The 24,709-nt window shown below is 33.8% G+C and overlaps 1 protein-coding gene across 2 annotated transcripts in view; it reads right to left on the bottom strand.

The window, feature by feature from the left end:
* LOC113401532 (neuropeptides capa receptor-like) overlaps window positions 1-24,709 on the bottom strand; it is an 83,835-nt gene that overhangs the window by 34,267 nt on the left and 24,859 nt on the right. The gene's annotated exons all lie outside the window — the stretch shown is intronic.

Here is a 24,709-nt window from a genome sequence, read left to right as displayed (position 1 = left end):
AAATATATACCAGTAGTTATTGTGATAGATACGTTATACGTATGTACATCTTTAGAATGACAGCTATCCCGGTAGGCTTCTTTGGCGCAAATTTTAACTCAATAATTATTAATATTTCACAGATATCCTTATTCAATAGATTTTGTGTCGAAACGTCAAATTATAGGCCTGGCAACCGTTTTTTGGAAACATGCATCCTAACGTTGTCTGAGCTGACGCTCCGGCACACCAGGAAGGAGCAGCCTCGATACTGATCGCAAATCGTAGTTATTTTTTTCCTGCCTTACTCATATGCTCAAATTGGTTGCTTTCTTTCTTTAAAGCTGTTCATTTCTGGTCTTAATTCTTAGAAACATATTTTTTATAATAAGGTAGATGAAAGAAAAGAAATGTGTGCGAGCAAATACCAATAGGTTGGTGACCACCTTATTGTAAGTGGTCACCAACCTTAAGAACTAAGCTGTTCTGGCTACTTGCCTGTAAGTACACTACCCTTTACCTACTTTACCCTTCAAACCGGAACACAACAATACTGAGTATTTGGTGGTATGAGTAGCTGGTACCTACCCAGATGAGCTTGCACCTCTACAATAAGTAGGAAAATACTGTACAGTTTTAATATTCTGTCCCTGGACCCTTTTTATCCCCTCATTAATAGTTCTACAGAAACCAAGTTTAAGTTATTAGTTTTATAGAATAAGGACATCAATGACATTTTCAATTAGTTACGTTTAACAGTTGGGAATGTTGTATATGAGACGATTATGAGAAACGACAATTCATATTGCATAATAATATTCCTCGATATCGTACTTTAGCACAAACTTATTTAACTTGCTATGTTTGTTAGTTTGTTCAGATCTAATCTTGCGAGCTGAATCGGATCCACTTCCTCTTGTACTCGAGAGATGAAATTTTACATGTTGGTTCAGTATCGGTAACAATGCATGTTCATGATAAGATTGTTGACTGGTTTGTGACATGGATTGGCTCCACACGAAAGAACTCTTCAGTGGTCAACAGCATAGACCAAATTATTGAAACAAACGCTTGTTTTTTATTTATTTTTTATATTGATAATCGTAACTTATTGTCCAAGGCTTAATTTTAAAAGTTACAGATTTTCTATATAACGGACGATGAGGCGTTCACCAAGCTATGGGATATGATAAATCCTTGCAGCTTTTACTAGTTAACAATAACACATTCAATACATTAACATACATTACAAGCCGGCAAATTTCCCACTGCTGGGTTAAAGCCTCCTCTCCTTTTGAGGAGAAGGTTTGGAGCATACTCCATCACGCTGCTCTAATGTGGGTTGGTAGATATACATGTGGCAGATATTCGTTGAAGTTAGACATACGCAGGTTTCCTCACGATGTTTTCCACGCCGTCGGGCACAAGATGAATTATAAACACAAATTTAGCACATGAAAATTCATTGGTGTTTGCCTGGGTTTGAACCCGTAATCATCAGTTAAGATGCACGCGTTCTAATCACTGGTCCATCTCGGCTCACACATTCAATGAAGAAAATAAATACTAGCATTATAATAAATGAATACTTATTCAAAAAGAAATATTCATTCAAGAATTAAATAGATTTTTTTTATTCCGTTTTAATCAGAGAAAAAGTCTTGAGTCCTTGTAGTTCTCTTACAAAAAGTTACAGCGGTGTTCCATCATAATTAAAAAATAAAAAATATTTTATTGGCATGATGATGCATCTAAATGTCTGGCGATATAAAGGCGACTATTTATTCAAATACACAAACAATCATACGCTGAGTGAAGTGCACTAAATGGGAAAAAACCACAATTATGTTACCGTATCCTTTTTATGCACAAGAAGTCTGATCAGTATTCGCTTATAAAACCTGGTATATCTCAGTTCAAAATCGTTGAGCAGATACACTAACAATACAGGCCTTCAATTCTACTTAAAAATTATTATTTTTTAGAATTTAAACGTAATCGTTGCCTTTCGACCACACTCCTACTCCACGCCTCCGGAGTTCTCCTTTCGAAGAGGACAGAGTTATAAAGCTTCTGGAGCTCCCTCAGTACGGGTTTACATCCTGCTTTCAATAGCTCTGTTGTAACGCCGTTATCTCCAGGGGCTTTTCCATTTTTAATTTGTTTAAGAGCAATCTCGATTTCGCCAATACTGACTTCTGGCAGGTCTTCGGTGAATGAAAGAAATGTAGCTCTAGGATCCTCATGTGCGGGATCAGGTCGAGATGCATGCGATGCGTATAACCGGCCGTAGAAGTCCTCTACTTCCGAAAGAACTGCCGGCTTGGAAGAAACGACTTCTCCACTTGCCGTGGTCAACTTCGTCAGGTGGCTCCTTCCAAGAGATTGTACGAACACCTTAGACCCCCGATTCTGCTCGATGGCTCTTTCAATCGTAAGAGTATTGGAGCACCGGAGGTCGTGTCGTACGCGCTTGCTGATCTCTTGGTTAAGTTGCCGTTTCTCTGACGAACTGACAGGTGGTGCTACATTTTCGAGGTTCTGGTTTACGTCTGTTGTGGTTTTCACGGCAGCGAATCGGTTCTCCAGGTTTGACTGGAACGTTTCAGATCCCGAAATGGTTTGGAGCAGGGTTAGTCGGAGTGTAGACTTCATCAGACGGACGCGCTCGGCCTTAAAATTGATATTCAGAGAGCCTCGGACAAGTCGGTGATCACTACCGGTATTGAACCTGTTGAGCACTGTGACGTCTCTGAATATGTGCCTTTTGTCCGTCATGATAAAGTCGATCTCATTTTTAGTCATAGTGTCGGGGCTTTGCCACGTCCACTTCCTTTGGGGCTGCTTTTTGAAGAAGGAGTTCATCAAAAAGAGCCCCTCCCGTTGGAGGAAGTTGACAAGCATTTGCCCCCTATGATTTCTGCTTCCAAATTCATGGGGTCCTACTACCGATTCGCTACAATTCTGTACTCTCACTTTAGCGTTGAAGTCCCCCATGACAACGTTCTAGTGGGTTTTCGTGGCGGAGTGGAGGGCTCTCGATATGTTATCGAATATTTCCTCCACTTCATCGTCCGAGTGCACTTGCACCACCTTGAGACTGTACCTCTCGGTAAGCTTTACAATGAGGTACGCTACCCTGTTCGACACACTGGAGATTTCCACAACGTTGTCAGCTAGGGACTTATTAACCAGAAACCGAACGCCACCTTGGGATTATTATCATTAGTATAGTAATCACTTTCCATCAGGTGAGCCTCCTACTCGTTTGCCAAATATAACAAAAACAAAAAAAAAGTATCGTATTGTATTGTATTAAAATCAGGTTAAGGAATAAGCTAACGACAAAATATAAATGATATAATACTCCATTATCTCAAATCGTTTTGTTTAATCGCAATAAATGGGTCCTCAAAGATAATTACAGCACATTAAATAGAACTGCCCCGGCAATCTCTGCCACGTCTTTATTATACGATGAAATTAAATTATGCTTTCGTTCCACTAAAATAGCAAGGTGAAATGTAAAACTGTGAAATTACTTAAAGACGACGGATAATTTCTGAAAATCTGTCCGAGGGCTTTGTAAAAGTTGGACTGCTTATATATTCTTTCAAGACTAATTCTACCACAAACAGTAATATTTTGTAGTGCTGTTGTCTGTATGTATGTGTTTAAGGCATTGGTAGGCGAACGTTCAAATGTGCCAACAGATGGCAAGTCGTCACTACCCCTAGTAGACAATGGCGTTGTAAGAAATATTATATATTGCTTACATCGCCAATGCGCCACCAAACTTGGAAGTAACGTTATGTCCCTTGTCCTTAAGTTACACTGACTCATACTGGTTCTTCAAACCAGAAAACAACAATACGGACTACTGCTGTTGGGCGGTAGAATATCTAATGACAGGGTGGTATCTACCTAGGCGGGCTGTCACAAAGCCCTACCACCTTGATGGTAGGGCTATGTTAGTCTTATTATACACATAGCATAATTTAACTTTGATTACTCGAGAAAAAATACACAGTTATTTTCTTTAATGTAAATATCTTTAAATGTAAATAAAATTTACGTAGCTTATTTGTAAGATTATTTTTAATATCATAAAGAAATAAATGAAAAACTAGTAATAAAAAATAATATATAAATTTCCAATTAAAATATCTTATCAATATTAACGTTACAAGAGTGTTCACGAATTGCTCGAATAATTTAATTTAAATAAATATCTAATATTCTTCAGTCATTTTTTGCGAAACGGATGGATACGAAGACTGAGCTGTGTACTGAGTATTGTAAATTGAAAATCCCGCACCTAGTTATGAAAATAATGGTGGAGGATCATTTTTGAAGTGTGTATGTCATTTTTTTGATATTTTTTTATGTTAAATGACATACATCATGAATCAGCGTTCAGACTTATTACATTACATTGTTCATGTAATAGCCTGTTAATTTTCCACTGCTGGGCTAAGGCCTCCTCTCCCTTTGGGGAGAAGGCTTGGAGCATATTCCACCACGCTGCTCCAATGCGGGTTGGTGGAATACACATGTGGCAGAATTTCGTTGAAATTAGACACATGCAGGTTTTCTCACGTGTTTTCCTTCACCGCCGAGCACGAGATGAATTATAAACACAAATTAAGCACATTAAAGTTCAGTGGTGCTTCACTGGGTTTGAACCCGAAATCATCGGTTAAGATTATTACAGATAAACACAATGGTATCAGTAAGTTTCAGTATATCATGAAGTTACTAGATACTTCTGTAAATATCTTCAGCAGCAGACCGGTGTAAATCGTTAAAATGGTTAAATCATAGAATACCTAGGGATTTGACTGTAGGTTTTTCTTCGCAGATTTATAGTTTTTACTTTAACGTTCAATTTATGATTAAACGTATTTCTCCGAGATTTAGAGTAGACAGACGTGTTACACTGATAAAGATATTTTTGTTAATTTTCCACGAAGAGAGCTAGCATCGTTAATTAATACCACAATAATAACCGTTGAAAGGGAGATCCGGTTTGACGAATTTTAATTGATTTGCACAAAAAAGTTTTTGACAGTCTTCTCTTCGTAAATAAAGGACTTCTAATTATAGACAGAGTAACGATTGGCTAATAAACCCAGTACACGTGGTTGATTGGTTGAATGCCACATACTTAACATTTTTACTTTGGAATGGAAACCATTAAAATGTTACCTTCGTTAGGTTTGGTTATGATAATGTAATTATAAATGTACATACACTAACGAACATTGTAAATTACGTGTAATGAAAATAATATGAAAATTCTAAGGGCAAAAACCTGGAATAATGGAAAAGGTTCCCGATTGCTTGTGAATTCAAACCCTGAATATAAGATTTATATTTTAATTTCCATCAGTGGATATACTACAGTGGCAGCACACCAATTTTGACTTTGATTACTATTATTTTATAATAGATTATAAGGCTGCAAGTTCTGAAATTCCAAGTTCAAATTCCAGATTACCATAATATTCATTGGGCTCTTGAAATTATCCTTCTTGAACGAGCTGAGAGTAAAATTTACGATGGTATCGAAAGAGCGTCCAGAACTAAATCTACCAAGTCACTAGTGATTGAGCGGAGTAATCATTTTTTGTTATCTGTCTTAGAACTCAATTGTTCAAATTACGTAAAAATTAATGCTTTATAAAAGAAATATGAGAATAAGCTAACCTTATTTGATTGAAAATTATATATGACTTTTTACAGACATTATAGTACCATGGATGTATCAGTTTATAGAAAAAAAGTTAAGTGTCAAGCGTAATAAATATGACTTTTAGCGATGGAATCGAACAAACCTATATTTGCTGCTTTGAAGGATCGAAAAAATAAGGATAACTTCTATCACGATACACGGAACTATTTTCTGTAAAGGTAATCCTTAGTTACAGCCCGGATTTATGACTGTAGTCTTACAGGGCCATGGCTTGGACACCCACTTAAATCAACTTATCTTGACTTAGCCTTAACTATTCTTCGGTAGATTGCCTTCCCTCCTCGGACTGCCGTCCCATCCGATTACGAGAAAGAGGAAATAGAGAGTGCACCTGAGTTCCTTAAGATACTTTTGGTGCTATACTATGTCCTGAGTAGTTAACTAATCCTTCGGATAAATTATAAAATGTCTTGTCCTGTTTATAACTCGTTAGATTAGTGGCTGGATTTAAAATCACATAACCCGAAGTACTGGGTTCAAACTGTCGAATTTTTTTCAGTAACGGCGCGAATTCTAATAAATTTATCGGAGGCGTGTACACTCCCGTGTCTCGGAAAGCACATACATACAATGGTCCTGCGATTGAACTCTTCTTGGTCGTGTTGGATGTGTTCTCATCGAATTGTGTTTGCGCAGACACTTCTTAACTGTAATCATGTCCTACGTTAGATTAAGATTGCCTCTCTTGAATATCCCACCGTGGTCAATATAGTTGTAGGTCAGGGCGACGAAAGAATGTCCTAAGCGACTACCCGAAACTGGACGCTTTAATCGAAATTCGGTAAGGCACAATCAACAATTACCAGAGTATTTCAAATTGTTGGATAAGGAAAATTGTATAGAAGTAACTGTACGTTTTTCTGGAGCTCAAGCTGTACTATTTACCGACCAACATTTTGTTTTGGTACTTTTTTTATCTATGTTTTATTTTCATTAGGTTTATTCTATTAATTTTGATATTAATATTATTATTTTATATTTACTTATTTTACTTTATAGCAGCCACAAAGGGTACGAATAAAAATCTGTGGTGGATTTTGGGAAATAATTGCTGATATAATTTTTTTTTAAATATTTTTTCTTTATTTTTATCCTTTGTTTTTCGTTCAGTTTAATTAAAGTTTTTTTTTAGGTATATAAGACAATTTTAACTTTTTCTTAAATTTTTTTGTGTCTATATGATAACACGACGTAAATAATCTTTTCATATTCTAAATCTTCAAATGTCTAATCTGTATAATTAAAGGATGAAAGACATCTGTGGAAAGTCAATTAAGGATTACTAAATAAGACTTATGATCTCGGTTCGGGTTCAAAGGTACCTATTAGATATAGCATTATACAAAGCTTGAATAGTTCAACGATTTGATTGGATTTAATTTTCAATCAAAGAAAAAATAGCCCGTTGGCGATTTTTTTATTACCAAGGTTTTCAAGCGTCTATTAACTCAATTATTTAATTTTGCAACGGGTGTTTTTGACGTTTCTGGAATCCCTGTGCTACGCCGTATGTATTTACTTAGTGCTAAGTATTTGTGCAAGCTTGTTTTGGTAGGTATCACCCACCATCAGATATTCTACAGCCAAACAGTACTCAGTATTGTTGTGTTCTGGTTTGAAGGCTTCACCTTATAGACACAAGGAAAATAATATCTTAGTTTCGGAGATTGATGTTCCATTGGCGATGTAAAGAATAGTTAATATTGTTTATAGCACTTTGTCTATGGGTATTGGTGACTACTTACCATCAGGTGGCCCATTTGCCAGTCCGTCTGCCTATGTGATAAAGAAAACATTGCCACAAAAATACGTACTGACTTTATGCTAATTATTGCTTCTATCAATAAATATACATATTTTGTAATTTACTTGAAAACCGTCCATTTCTTGAAACAATGGCGCGTATTATTTAAATGCTAATTCAGGGGATTCATTGTGATTCGTACAGAAAGACAAAGGGGGCAGACACGCCGATATTAATGATTGTGACTATTAATATTTCTGAAAAATATGTCATTAACAAACGCATTCCCGCAACAAATATATAATGTAGACTAGATACTCGTAAATAAGGATTTATATACACAGTGTTAGATAATAAATGACCCACTTCTAGCTTGGAAATCATAAAAAATAAAAGATCATGAAAGGAGTAACTACTAACTGTTTTTCCAGATCTAATTTCAGAATTAACTGTATATGTTAAACCCTTTTTTATAATATTCTTTATAAAGTAATGAGTTAAATATTTCTAGTGAATAATTCTATTCAACACGTTCTATATTCTAATGTTGAACTTGCATCATCATACAAACAGGCCAGCATGATGTATATGTATACTGCATTCAAAGCAACATTTGACAGCAAATTGACGCGATATCATTGGTCGAAACTGTTATCGGAATTTTGGAAGTAAAATTAAGGTGGAAATAAATGGTTAAGTGCAATAGTGTTGTATTATTAATAAATATATAATAGTCATAAAATCTTAATATTGAACAATATAGCTGAGTTATTAACAAATCGCATGAAATACGTAAATCTAAGGTTTGTTTATCTCTTTTCCTGCTTCCATTGGAATAGGCTCTAAGTACATACGTACATATAAGCCACTTTATCTCAAGAACAGCTAAACGAATAAAAGATCTGAGAGTACAATTCTCAAACGACGACGACCTTTCTAATAAATTTAAGTCATTTACAGTTAAGTAATAAATATCTTGTTATTTATAAAATATATTTCTTGTGATTCTATATACAAGACTAGCGTAAACGAAATTCTATGAATTGTATTCTATGAGCCAAATAAAATGTCGAAACAAAGATCAGGATAAGCTTTTTTTGTCTTATTATATTTCCTCCATTCCGAAGTTGACGCCGGTATTAGCCTCATAATACTGCAAAGTCAATATTCAGTACAGTGCCTATATATACGGTGGGAACCATTTATCATCAGCTGGCACAATTGAAAGCCTACCTTAAAAAAAGGATTTACTTTTCTTTTACCAAGTCCTGTATATAAATTGGGTTTTAGGATCAAGACTTAGAGAAATCCTTCGATAGAGAATCGTCTCCTCTCGTTAAGACTTCTCGTTAAGACGCTTGTTAGGAGCAATAGGATGCGTCGAAGACAATATTGTTGTAATACAGAACAAAGGGAGGGTATGGCCTAATTGCAAATCCATTTAGCAAATATTAAATACATTTAGTTTACGAATTTTGTATTTGTAGGGACTTTGATGATACACGGTGTATTTATATTTCTAATGCGTTAAAACGAAGAATTGAATACCAATTCTCACACTGCGCATCTAGATTAGATAGATGCTTATCAAATAAATTTTCCCAATAATTGATTGACATATTGTGTCATTGGCAGATTTCAAAATTAAAATCAAAATATACTTTATTCAAGTAAGCTCTAATGATTACTTTTCTATAAGATTAATTTCAATGTACCCGCCGAGTGTAGATGCTACCAAAAAGAAAATGTGCGATCTCCTCTTCTGCACAATAATTAAACAGTAAGTTATTGATAACGTCGTGTCATCATTTCATTTAAAAAACAAAGAAAATAAGAGGAGTACCATCTCGTGTACGAACACGAGTATACGTAACAATACGTAAAATATATGGTGAGTCATTATTAGAAATGAGAAAGAGAAATAGACCAAGAATAAATCCTGAGTGGACCCCACATTAACTAGAGCTCATCTAACATTTCAATCTGATTGCTCGGATACGAAATCAAAAGATTGGATTCAGCTTCTCTAATGCCTTAGTTACGAGCTTTCGTTCAGTGAAGCTATCTTTGAGTTTTTCGCAATTAATGACTTTTCACGTGACTTCAATTTTATATAGTGCACTTGGTCGAATTTTCATTTGTTTCAGTTCACAAAGTTAAATAAATATGATCATCTAGGTTTTTGAGATTACATAAATGTCGATAAACATTGAAAACTCGTCCCAGAAGTCCTAACAAAGCAGAGGGGTTCGCACTCAGACTAGCTAAACATTCTAAATTTGGCGCCATTATTTATTTCGTACTGTTATTGGTCAATTCGTAGCATTTGTGCACTTTTCAATCTCACCTTTGAAAGTGTATTTTATGTTGCTGTCCTAGATATTTTAGACTCAGAGTGAACTCTTAACTGAATATTTATAGAGAGATTAGAATTTTTAGTTTCGATTTAAATATACGATTCAGCGAGGAAATAAGTAAATTTGGTTATTTCGTTATTTTTTACGGCCGCCTTCTGAAGGTGTCGGGGCCTTCTTTCATATGCATTAATGTTAATAAGAACTCACGACGAAAAATGTTATCCTGTTGCTGTACCGCGAACATCTGAGAAATATTTAATGATATAAAAGTTGAAAATCTTTTAAAGAATATTTATTGTAAATTAAGCGAAAGAAAAATTCGAAAAGTATCATGCAACATGCTAATATAAAAATTCTACAAGCGAAAATTATAACACGTCCACCCAAAAAATAAATGTAATATTTTCAGGGTTAATGTGCGTATGTGAGTTCTTTTATTCCGCCTTAACTTTGAAATACCTGTACAGATTCGGATGTATGAGGTATCGTTAATTATCTCGTGTAAAAATGGCTGTAAAATCATTTATTCATTTATTTAGGTTCGTTTTTTTTTAATTTTTAAGGTAAAAAATGTTCTTTTTATAAATGTAAATTGGTATATAATAAGAATAAAAATGACCTAAACCTACGGGAATGAGAAGTTCAACGTATTCAACTCGACCACGTGTTCGTGTTACGAAAATGTGGGACGATTTCTCATACATTGAATCGATCGGCAAAGTTCCGGTAGCATTCCGAACAAACAGAACGTGTTTGTTAAAAGTTTCTTAATCTTTTTTGGTTCCAAACAACACGTGCAGTTCCGGGTATGAAAAATTAATTGTATTTGTTTAAGTGACGAAACCATTTACGTTATTAGTACAGGAAAGCAAATAATGAACGTGTTGAGAAATCATATTGCATCATGTATCAAGTTTTTTTGGTTTTGTCACTAGTTCCATCAAATATGAAGTATGTTGTCAAATGTACCCTGACACCCCTTGACTACGACATCGTTCCAAATAGAATATTTAAGCACTAGGATTGATATATTGAGTTTATATGTTGCATTCTATCACCTGTATTATGTTGCTGGGAATTACTTGATATTGTATCTATCACGGTCACGTAACTAACTCAACTAAATATCATATATGCACATACATATACCACCGGGCTGCTTGGCAACTGTTTAATATCACTTGATTGCCTCGTAAGTCTAGTGAAGTAGATAAATAAATGAAATCTAAGATGTTATATCTCCTGTGCCTCTAAGGCTGGCTCACTCGTAATTTTTGTATCAAGAAGTGAACTGTCTGCTCATTTCACTTTATATTATAATTAAAAAAAATGTATAAGAAAAAATATTTACAATTCAACAAGAACCTATTTGTTTTTTTCAAATAAAATCTCAATCCAGAACTGTCCTATTTATAAACAGTGACCAGCAATAGTATTGAGTTTGATTTTGAAAATTTCTAACGAAAATTATGAACAAAGGCAAAGTATATTTAGATTTTTTTTTACGTCTATATTACAACAAATCTACAAGACGCGCCGAGGTACCTCTTCTCAAAGCTATTCGTCCATTCTTTGAACCTTTACAAATTGGGTTTGGATTATACCCAATAAACAAAATTCTCCGAATATTTTCAATAGCAGACTTATTAAATATATAAAGTTTTAATTGCATAGCTCTTATACTTTAGATTTTTTTTGATATATAAAAAAAAAACCCTGATTTCGTCATTGACTCACTGATGATCATCAAAATTCTTAGGGTATTTCCCTATTATGAAAAATATATATTTATATAATGTCCTTGAAAGTTATCTTCATATAACCTACACCTTAGTCAAAATATGTGGCTGGGCGTTAGAAAAGTAATGAACAGTGGTTACATTTTTCACAATACGCCCCTACGTATATGTACGTAGTGAACAATCCACTTATTTTAAGCATTGTCGATTTGGCTCAGGCTAGAACACGTGACACTTATCCGACGAATCAAAATATATTATATACATACATATATATAATTCATGCTGGGTTCATAACCCAGCAAGCGCCATTGAATGTAAATAGTTTTATTTGTGTTTACAATTGATCTCGTGTTCGACGTTGAAGGGAAATATCGTGAAGCATCTTGTATGTGTCGAATGAAAATCTTACGCACGTGTATCTAACCAGTCCACGTTAAACGCACCAAACCTTCACATCGATGGGAGTGGAGACCGATGCCCAACAGTGGATTAGGCACAGAATTAACTTTCACATTGTTATGTTATTTTATTTTAATTTATCTCCGTAGAATATAAACTGTGATCCAATGATAGCTTTACAAGCAATATAATTTGTTAGAGCTAACATAAACAAAGTTTATTTAGGTATGTTTTACAAATATACCTTCAGAGTAAATATATTATTTCCATGACTCAAAAAAAAATTTAAGCAATTGATAGTGTGTTATTAAATTTTTTTTATTTATTTTTATTAAATATTCTTAATTATTTTATTATTCCACTTTTTAGAGTTCCGTTTGGGAAAAAACGGAACCCTTATACATTCGTCATGTCTGTCTGTCTGTCTATCCGTCCGTTCGTATGTCACAGCCACTTTTTTCCGAAAGTATAAGAACTATACTCTTGAATCTTGGTAAGTAGATGTATTCTGTGAACCGCATTAAGATTTTCTCACAAAATTAGAAAATTTTGAGGTTCCCCATACTTAGAACTGAAACTCAAAAAAATGTTTTTCATCGAACCCATACGTGTGGGGTATCTATGGATAGGTCTTCAAAAATGATAATAAGGTTATAATATCATTTTTTTCTAAACTGAATACTTTGCGCTAGACTCTTCCAAAGTGGTAAAATGTGTGCCCCCCACCTTTTAATGTAAGAGAAAAAAAATATATGATATACATTAGCATGCAAACTTCCACCCAAAATAGTATTAAATAAAGACGAATTATAACTCATGTAATACGACCAGATTGCTATAAACAAAAAGACGAATTATTTCAATTCGGCGATGTATTTACGCGATTTTGGAGGCAATTGTACCTATTTCAGAAGCCAGTTTGTAGATACCATCCACTCATCAGATATCCTACCGGCAAACAGCAATACTTAGTGCTGTTGTGTTCTGGTTTGAAGGACTGAGGCAGTGTAACTATATTATATTATTTATTTATTTGAAGCACCATCGGCATATTCACAAAAACAATGCAATCAAAAGTACACGGACCTACACGGACCAACACGGACCAACACGGACCGATGCAGTGTGATACACCACTACAGGTATTTACGACACTATTCAATAACAAGAAAAAAGTAATACACTCTTAACTTTATACATATAATAAAATTGGAGTGTCTGTTTGTAATATTAAAATAACCGCTTTTTACTAAATGCATATGTATACACGGGAAATATACCAAAATAACATTTTTTATAATTGTTATCGATTTGTCTGTCTGTTTGTTCCGGCTAATCTCTGGAACGGCTGGAACGATTTTAACAGGACTTTCGCTGGCAGATAGCTGATGTAATAAGGAGTAGCTTAGGCTACAACAATACCTTTTATGTTAAATAATCAAACGCGCACGAAGTTGCGGGCACAGCTAGTTAATAAATAAGAAAGAGCTCATGTACCATTAAATATTGTCAGGCGAACTTTCATTATAAATGCAAGTTACATTTTCAGTCTAGAAATAAAAAGAATTAAAATCTTGTAAAATTTCCGAGTACAGATCATTAGCTTTGAAAGTAAAATCGCCCCATTCAACCCTCGTAGCACACGTTTAACTCGCCCTTTTATAAGGGTTGAGAAAGTTCCAGCGCACGTGAATTTACAATTATAAATGACCACTATATTTTTCGCTTCTCTAATTTTTAAGACACGAGATGGCATGAATATCAGAATGCTTGTAAACTTTATCGATGATTGCGGGTTCAAGCTTAGAGAACCACACATTTTCATGTGCTTTCATTTGGTAAATAATTTATGTCATGTTTACTGGTGAAGGAAATCATTGTTAGGATACCTGCATGTATCTAATTTTACTGAAATTCTGCTACATGTGTATCTACCAACTCGCATCGGAGTGTGGTGGGATAAGCTCCAAATCTTCTCCTCAAATGGGAGAGGAGGCCTTAGCCCAGCATTGGGACATTTACAGGCTGTTTATCTTTTATTTTATTACTAATTAAATATTATTACATTTTTGTACCTTAAATTTGGGTTCAAAGGTTTAAAGGCTATGTAATACCTTATAACGTCACGACACCGCCTCCGCAAAATACATCCTTCCTGGTATTCATATTGCAAAATATTCGTTTCTATCTAAAGATTCCACAGATATTTTTAAATGCGTGACAAGCATGAAATTTCATGTTGTTCAGGTATTTTTAGTAAAAATTATAATAATTTTATAACATGATAATGCAAGGATAGTAAACAAATGAAAATTACAGTATTTGCGTATGACGTGTTTGTTGCACATGTATTTGTAACAATAGAACTGGGTTGGGATCATGACGGCCTCTAGCCACGGCTACGGCACCGCACGCGCTTATTGGTCGTTACATACTTCCGTCCCTTTTAACAAAACCACTCCCACAGATTGCAGGAAATCCAGAGTAAAGATGCTACACATCAAATATAACGATTTATTATTCGTTGATTTCTACTCCATAAAAGTGTTACAAACCCCGTGTGACTGCCTGAGCTAACAAGTTCATGCATGTTCCTGGTATTAATAGTTATAAACTATTACACACAACTTCTGGGAAAATCGTTTATGCTTTTGCGTACACCTGTACATAGCATTTTACATATTTCTAACGGATGGTTACGCGTTGTAAAGACTATTTAATTATCCACTAAAATATATATATAAACAGACATTTCATTCATTGTTTTAATATTGATTGGCCATTATAATTTTGAAAACGATTGGATCTACAAACAGGCGACGACGAAAACATTAGTGACAGCTATTCGTCGGTTAAACTTCGCCAAAATGCGGTTAATAAGCGTTATTTCGTCCAACCATAAAATATTATTACATCAAGTTTTAACGATAGCAAAGTTGACAGTAATATTAGATTGCTAATAAATCCAAAATTACCAATCGAATGTGTATTATTAAACAAATAGTGTTTTAGTTGAAGAGTCGACAATTCAATCCGAAAATGCGATTATCTGGATAAAATATTTCAAATATTTTAGCTCAGTCTAGCACATTAATTAGGTGTGAAAATCATTAAGATTGTTGAATGAGCTTCCATTTCAATGATTTTCACGAATTTCCTAAAGGTTATGAAGTAATTAGGTTGTTTATTTTGACAAATTATGCATTGAAATGAGATTGATTTCAGTTAAGACTACCTGATATTGTTTACTTGATTTAACTGAAATTTTAATTGTTTTTATAACTTAACTCTAGCTAAGCGTTGAAGGAAAACATCGCGAGGAAATATGCATGCGTCGTACGAAAATCCGCCACACGGGACAAGAACAGGCCGTTACTATTCATTTACTTGTAATGATATTTATTATATACAAGAGCTGTCGTGGAAAACCCAGTTGGAATGTATATTACGTATTGAATAAAAGACACAGTGAAATAAATTAATTTCAGAATGAATGAAATGACAATGACAATTATTTTATCAAAAAAAATCGTGATTTAAATCAGTATTTAAAAATAAGTTTAAATAATATAATATAAAAATGCATAAAATAAAAAGAGGTGGAGAGAAACAAAGAGAGGGAAAGGTCACCTGGAGGGGGTATTACGATTTTTCCGAACGTGACGTTTTCTACCAGTTCACGCTACAAGCCGCGTAAAAGAACTTCGTTCCAAAAATGTTTCCAATGAGCTGAGCAGTGCTTCGAAGTACAAGTTCCAAGTTCACTCCGATGAGAGCGCGATTAATCCTAGTTTGTCAATACTTTCCGATCGGTCCGCTAAGTCGTAACTGAGCCACTTAGCTGCGGTTCTTGATTGTTATTTACACTTGTGGATTTTTCTATATTACTACCGTTTATAAATCACTAATTTTCGCCTATGTTTTTGCCAGGCTCGGAAGGGCATGTGTTAGGTACCCTTTGTATTTTTCTGTACCCCAGACAGCATATTTGCAAAAACCCTGAATGATTCGTTGATTAATATCATAATAAAGAAATAACAAAACACTCTGTCGCTTTTATAAAATCGGTGAATATTATTTCTGAGAAAAGCGCCTTAAGGTTGGCAAGAATCAGCTTAAACGTCAGCATATTTATGTTGGGCGTGCGTCGTGAACTGTATCTTTTATAAGCACACAATTAATTGTATGACATAGTCATTTTCACCATATTTGTAGGTATGTTTGATGATATGGTCGATATGTTAACACTAGTGGGTTCTATGAAATACAAAATAGTCCAATTTTATTAATACACTCATTTTTTTATGATACAGGTAGACGAGCAAATGGGCCACCTGATGGTAAGTGGTCACTACAGCCCAAAAATAATTCCTTACATAACCAATGCGCCACCAACCTTGGGAACTAAGACGTTACGTCCCTTTAGCCTGTAGTTACACTGGCTCTCTCACCCTTCAAACCGGAAGGCAACAATACTGAGTACTGTTCGGCGGTAGAATATCAGATGAGTGGATGGTAACTATCCAGACGGGCTTGCAAAAAGCCAGACAGACAGTATAAAGTTGTGCCAGGAATTATTTAAAAATGAATTAAAAACGCTCCTTTTGGTGCGTCTCGCTCTCATTATACAAAAAATAATTTAATCGGAAGTCAGCTGACGAACTAATAAAGTTAAATTATTTTTTACAGCGTAATTTAATAATACGACGATTAACGAAATCAATCAATAATGAATTATGGACGTAATAAGGTGTAGGGTAATGAATCACTAAGATAAATTATTATACGCCACAACAGCTGGACGCCTACGTGCTACTTGTTAACATATGTATGTTAAAAACCATTATTATATAGTGCTTTACTTTAGGTACTGGTGGTATATGATGAAGCTAGATACTTATTAAACTGGACAACATACTCATACACAGGTTATCCCAAAATTCAACGACAATAATTAGCAACCGGGAAGTATAGTATTAACTGCCCAATCAGAAAAAATAAGGCTTTCTATAGATATAGTAAAAAAAAATATTTAAATTTGCAGATTATTAATTACTCTTCCAATTGTTTTAATATTATTGCTTAAAAGTATATAGTGAAACTTGTATCGCCTCTATGAGAGAGCCAGGATGTTATATAGGATATTTAAGCGTCCTATAAATATTCGATGTACTCTTAATCACTAATTATAGTATAATATAAGCATAAAATTACGGGAGTGACAGTCACTGAGTGACAAAACTCCGTCTAATAAAAAAGATAAAAAAAAGACTGCAATCCAAAATAGCGTTTATGGACATAATACCTGTATGATGTACTTCAAATACTATATGTTAGTATTTAAAGTACACATGTATTAAATCAGATTCAATTACTATAAAACTAATCACTTAGACTTCTGTTTATAAGTTAAAACAATCCAATGCAGGTAACAACATATTTAAGACTGAAAATTTGTACGTAGTAACGTGAACTTCCGTGGTCTCTTTGGACTTTATTTGTAACGTGGAACTTACTTGTGGTCGTGACATTTGTAAAAAATAAAAAAGCTAAAATTCTCGGTGAAGTTTCACAGAAACTATCACATTAGAGAAAAGTCGAAAGCTTCCTGAAATGTTACTAGTAGATATACATATGTATAGAGTATCGAATGAAGAATTTGATTTTAAATTAAGATATATATATATATATATATATGTTATATTATAATGTGTATATGACAATTTTACTCCAAAAGCTTTTTCTATGGCGTTAGTTATCGTGTAACAAGTTAGTTAAGAAGGACGCGACCGGAGGACCCAAAATAAACCAAAATTTACTTATATTTTTTTTTTTTAAATTAAACTAATACTAGAATATTTGATGCAACGCGATGTTACAATCAGGATGAATAAAAAACACCCACCTAATTAACTTGAAACTATGAAAAACAAGTGTCAAACGGCTGACGCGGCGCCACGTGCCGTCCGAACATCGTTATGCAAGCACTATACTAGAAGATATGCGTACAAACTAATTACGTTTGTATACAAAAATACATATTTTTTTCTTACACAGGATCACGTTGATGTTTATGATTACTGTCTCCCTCCTCACGGTCGCAGCGTGATTACGCTGTAACACGCGTAAGGATATATAATCATATAGCCTTCAACAAATGGGCTATCTAACGCAAACAGAGTTTTGGAAATCCAACTGTTTTTATCAGTTTAGCACTTTTAAATATAAATAAAACCTAAACCCTTCAATTTAATGTAGCTTTAAAATGCAAATCTAGGAAGTCAAAAAACAATCAAATTTTACTTTATTCAAGTAGGCTTTTACAAACACTTTCGAATCGTCATTTAATAAACTATATTAAGTGAAGCTACCACTGGTTCGGAATGTAGATTCTACCGAGAAGAACCGGCAAGAAAATCAGAAGTTACTCCTTTTCAGCATTTAAAAATACAGTCATGTTAGTTAAATACAATTATATATGTATGTAATATATCCTGCCTGGAAGTCAACAAGTATTATAAGTCGTAAAGGCTATACTTTATATACATCATTTCGTTGGCCATCCGCTGACACATGATTGATGTTGGCGTATTGGTCATGTTTGCCAATACGCCAAATATGTGATTCGACTAAACGATATCGTTAAGTAAAAACAAAATAAGTTTTGGAAAATAACTCTGCATGAGTCTTTTTGCCATGAACATGAAATAAACGTGTGAGCTATAGACTTGAAATAGATTCAATTGAAATTCAGTTATATTAAAATTGTATTTTTATATGATCTTAATCTCGTGATATATATCCGTAAATAATAAGGTACTTTTATATATTTTACTAGAGTAAAGTGAAGATTGATTCAAGTACAATAAAAAATCCTACTTAGGAAGTCTTAATATTGAGATGTTTGTGGATAATAGAAAAACACGTTCAATTGCTTGTTAGTTTGTAGCTAAGAAGGATGTTTCCCATAGCAACCCGAGTAAAAATAAATACGAGTGTTAACCATAGCAACACGTATGACATATATCACAAATATATGTTACAATATCTAGTTTGTGAAAATATATTTAAATATATTTTAATGTAGAAGATTTATATAATGAGTCCGACTACAAGTTGAAAGAAATGATTTGATTTGAATTTATATAGCCCAGTCATTGAAATATTTAAACTTATATAATAACACACTCACTCCGATGAGATCGCACGGTAACGTTCGATCATCTATATAATGTTGATTTGAATAATTTGCCTTATTTATTAAGTACTGTATATTTTTAACAAACTAATTTAATTTATGAATCGTCAAAGTTGAAAACATCTGCGGAATTTTATTATAGAAACGAATACCTTGTCCCAGGAATGGTTTATTGACTTTGCGAAATTTATCGGTAGAATATCTGAACAGTGGCTGGTATCACACGGGCTTGCACAAATCAAATCAAATCAAAACATACTTTATCCGAGTAGGCTTTTACAAGCACTTTTGAATCGTCATTTAACAAACTATTTAAAGTAAAGCTACCACCGGTTCGGAATGTAGATTCTGCCGAGAAGAACCGGCAAGAAACTCAGTAGTTACTGTTTTTCAACGTCTAAAAATACAGTCATGTTAGTTAAATACAATTATATATGTATGTAGAAAGCCCTACCACCAACTCAACAGTTGGTATCTGCAGCCTTGTAGTCACTAGTCTGACCTAAGAATCGCAAAACAAAATAAAAAATATATATAATACGTTTAGTCTTCAGATCTACCGATGCGTTTCGATATTGCTTTCACAGAGTCGTCCGACAGGCATATCTCTCATATGCGAACAAGATTCCAATTTCTTTTATATAATATCGTAAGACGAACAAATAGGGATACTAGGATCGAATGCGTTGTACGTTACACGGATGGTATTCGCTATGGAACGGATAATGTGCATATTTCTCATTCCGAGCAGATGTAGCGATGTAGCGGGCGAATGGTTATATCGGGTTATCGTGAGGAATCGTATGGGACATGCATTTTGATTATATCAGGTACAAATCATTTTAGCCGTAGTTGTGCGGAAAAATAAAGATGATTCTTGTTTGCAATTTATTATATTGTTATGATCGATGTTATTAAATAGAAATATCAAACGAAAATAAATACAACACACAATGAACTGCGCACTGTGAGCCGTGATTTTGAGCACTGGTACGCGTCCTGTCCAGTTATAGTGTCCTTGGAGACTACTCACGCCACAGCTAACTATAATTAGGTAGCATTTGAATTTTTATTCTGTTTAATTATTGATAAGTTTATAGTTCGTTTTTTTGGATGCTTAACTATTTCCTTCTTATTTTATGTCAATTGTGTAAAAACACAAATTTAAGTGCGAAATTAGACGGTTTTCTGTTATTATTTTGTTCTAAAACAAGTTATGGCGCGAGTGTAAATTGTTTATACTATGGCGCCGGTTCGCTCCGACAAAGGACAGTAATAATCCGCCGCTTTGGTCGTAATGTAGCAAGTACCTAATCGTATCTATGTAAATATCTCGACTAGAGTAAGGACTGACTAAAAGGCGCGGTGCTTCCGTTTCTGTAGGTTAGTGAACCAATTTTGTCAAACTTTGTTTTAATTTTTCCTCTACTTGTTTATTAAATAATTTATTCTCTTAATCGTTGATTCATTTAATGTGGTGACGTCGGCACCTCTCTACAAGACAAGTAACAAGCCTTATTTATCAATGTATTTTGATATAAAATTAAATCTTTAAATAGGCCAAGTTAAAAATAACAGTAGAATCTTATTATAGAAACGAATACCGTGATCGAGGAATGACTTTACGAATTCGGAAACTAGGTGACGTCTAGCAGAGAAATATAACAAAGTAAACTAAAAACCTTCAGTATGAAAAATGACATATCCATACATACTGTGACTCTTTTGAAGGTAAGATGTTGAGTTACTTTAAAAGTCAACATAAAATAAAATAAACTAAAAAAAATCTCTGTAAAGAATAGCAAATCTGCTAGTATTTCCTAAACAAAGGTAAAATTATCGGGTAATTTTGCAAAAAAAATTTTGAGCTCTTTTTATTAAAGACGAAGAAAATTTTGTCTATTTCTTAAAAAAATATTTTTACTTTACTTTTAATTATTATTTATTTCTTCCTTGTAACTAGTTATTCAGAACGAACTGCGTATTTTTCAACTTAATCTAACCAATAATTAATATAATCATTTGGTAATAACTTCGCTCTGATCGCTTTAGTATTTAATTTGGTTATATTAAAAATAACTATAGTACGATACAATTTAAATATAGCTTCAACAAATAAAATTAAAAAAGTCTAACGTCTATTTTGCGAATGTATTTGGTTATACGACATTACAAATTATAACGTTTGCGTAAAGATCATTTTCGCATTACAAATTAAAATGATTGATGATTTTGAAGTCACTTAATGTGAACGTGGATGTGATCGGTTTTACGAACTTTGCCTATGCTACATCTAAGTTGTATCGTACTATACTTAACTTAGAATAATTATTTCCTTATTTTAAGTGATTTGATTGACCCATTAAAGTATCCCTTTAACAGTCACCACCACTATGAAGGTTGGCACGCGGTTACAAGACGTGAATCATAACCGGTGATTCTGAGTTCAAACCCGGGGTAAATACCATTGAATGCTTGTGCATAATTTATTTTTATAACTTATCTCATGCTCGGCGGTGAAGAAACATCGTGAGGAAACCTGTACGTGGTGGATGAGAATCTGCCACGTGAATTCACGAACCCGTCCTCTCTAAACCTCCCGTCCTCTCCTAAAAAGACAGACTAAACTACTGCTAACTCAATTTATTTATTCCATCAAAGAAACTGGAACGTTACTTAACGTGCCCGAAATCTCAATTATAAAATCATTTTAATTTAATTTTTTAAACTTTATTTCAACCTAACCGAATTATTATTTTTTCCCTTTTTTTTATTATTTTTAGTGTAGCCCTAATTCTATTTTCGAAAATGAAACCAGTCTAAGTTACCCCTTGAAATATTGGCATCTATCTTTGAAAATATCGTCAAAATCAGTTCAGCCGTTTCGTAGATTATACGGAACAAACACTTTTAAAAAAAAAATGTGTTTTGTTTTGAGTACTATGTAAATACTCACACGGATTTTTTAAATTTTATATTGTTTTCTGTCTTTAGCCACTTGTAAATCCATTTTATAAAGAAGTGAGGTTAATTCCCGTTCTCTATATTTGCATAGGACTACTATGGCAATTAATATTGAACTTTTATTGATATTATAGTTTCAGATCGATCATACGCTGGGTACGTTGACACATACATGACTATGGGAAGTGAAATTTCCGGTCCAGTACCTTTCGGTGTGTCTTTCATTTAATGTCTACAGAAAAGCCAGTGACTGTGATTAATTAGACATAGATTCAATTAGATAACTTAGAGTAATATCAACTGATGTTTAGTTTAATTGTCAGAAAGTATGAATACTTATCAAAGTAAATAACATAGTCAGCCGTTCACACTTTGCAATCCGCGTGAACAATATAACGGGCGTGTTTATGTATTATTGTTTAAAAATAAAACGCAATAATTTTTTTTTTGGCACGTGAATTAGGACGGGTATCTAGTAACGTATACTCGTAAATAAAACTTAGTTGCAAACCGTATTACAGGTAGAAACGATACAAAAGGAAAGTGTATATCAGCGAAATCCTTCAATTTACACAGAGATTTGTCAATTTGGTTTAACGCATTCAGTTTTTTTATTAACCGTCTAGAGTAAAAAGGTTTGAATGCACTTCCAACTTTGGCATTTAGAATATTAATAAGTACATTATCCGAACCGAACTGATCGACACATACATTTAAATATCATTTCTATATTATCACAGATGTATCGGGGGTTACGAGCGCATTAATTTTGATTATACCAATTATTATACTGCCGTTTCACACGGTATGCCATTCTGATCGTCGTTTGTTATGACTGCTCCGCTCCTTACGACTGTATGTGATTTTTTATTTTATGATATAGGTAAGCGGATGTGCAAATGGACTACACCCCCTCCTCCCATAGACATTGGAACTGTAAGAAATAACTGTAAGGCATATTATTCGATACAAGATTATATTGATGATAAAAAAGCGTGGAGTTAATGCTTGTGGATTTCCAGGCAGGAGACATAACATACATATATAATTGTATTTAACTAACATGACTGTATTTTTATATGTTGAAAAAGAGTAACTACTGAGTTTCTTGCCGGTTCTTCTCGGTTGAATCTACATTCCGAACCGGTGGTAGCTTTATTTTAAATAGTTTGTTAAATGACGATTCAAAAGTGCTTGTAAAAGCCTACTTAATAAAGTATATTTTGATTTGATTTGATATCAGCCATCCCTTGCAAAGTCAATGCGCTTCCAATCTTAGGAATTAAGATGTAATGTCTCTTGTGCCTATAGTTGCACTGGCTCACTCACCCCTTAAGCCGGACCCCAACAATACTTAGCGTAGTTATTGGGTGGTAGAATATCTGATGAGTGGGTGGACAGACTTGCACAAAGGGATACCACACTAAAACATTATTTCAAATCAAAGTAACCATACTGAAATCCGCTGAATGGTCGAAATAATTATTATTCCAAAATAAGGTGTAACCACCATTGCAAGGGGACGCGTTGTGCAACTATGTTTGCAAGTACTGTATTATCTATAATATAGTATAAAATTGATACCCTCATTCGCACGGTCCGATAGGATGGCAATCTGACACATGGAAGTATTGACTTGTTGCCAGAAAATTTCATTGGTCCCCTGGGACGTTTATCACACCTTTGTCCGTATCCTGATATGAACCCTGGACTTTGGAATCTGCAGCATCATAATCTAGTACTAAACGTGATACTTGCTAACATGACATGACGTCACGATCGACACTTTGTAACTTAATAAATAATTCATAGCTTTCGTTGTAACATGTTCATTCTTATATGAAAGTATTTTTTTTCGCTTATTGATAAAAATATTTGTGCAAATTACATTTTATTTGTCAAGAACGAATAGGGGAAAGTTCAATAGCGAATATTGTATGTAACTAAAGTTAGTTACAACTAGTATACTTAAAAGTATAACATACCAGTCGTCGCCTGCGTCATCGCTGTTTATAGGGGTTGGTTGTCAGGTGTGTAACCGACTTTAGATATTTAGATTTTGATACATTGTTTAACAAAGCGAAAATATACAATACTCTAATAAATCATAAACTATATCCTAAAAATATTTTAGTATTTCAAATGATTCTTTCCGTTTAGATTTAAATATTTATTTGATTAATATGGTTTTTACTTGGACTAGAAATGAAGTTTATAGTTAAAGTGGACAACCGGCCATTCGTTTGGCGAGATATGATCAAGAAAGGTGAGCTGACAAATAAATACCTATATTATAAAAGTAGTAAGTGATTTTAATTATAATTAAAATCCTAACGTCGAAAAGTAATGTGTATTAGTGGAAAATAAATTGTTGTGCAGTTTGAGTGATTAAAATAATAAGGCTGTAACAGGTTAAGCATTAAAAATTGGATCTATGTTTTTCCTTGGCGCCCAAGCTTGCTTCATATCAAATTTTATTAAATTCACTTCAGTGGTTTGGTCGTGAAAAAGCAATAGACACACAAGCAGACAGAGTTACATACGCATCTAAAATATTAGTATAAATGACTC

This window comes from Vanessa tameamea, chromosome 22 (assembly GCF_037043105.1).
Source record: "Vanessa tameamea isolate UH-Manoa-2023 chromosome 22, ilVanTame1 primary haplotype, whole genome shotgun sequence".
Lineage (NCBI taxonomy): Eukaryota > Metazoa > Arthropoda > Insecta > Lepidoptera > Nymphalidae > Vanessa > Vanessa tameamea.
This window is presented reverse-complemented; position numbering and strand designations above follow the sequence as displayed.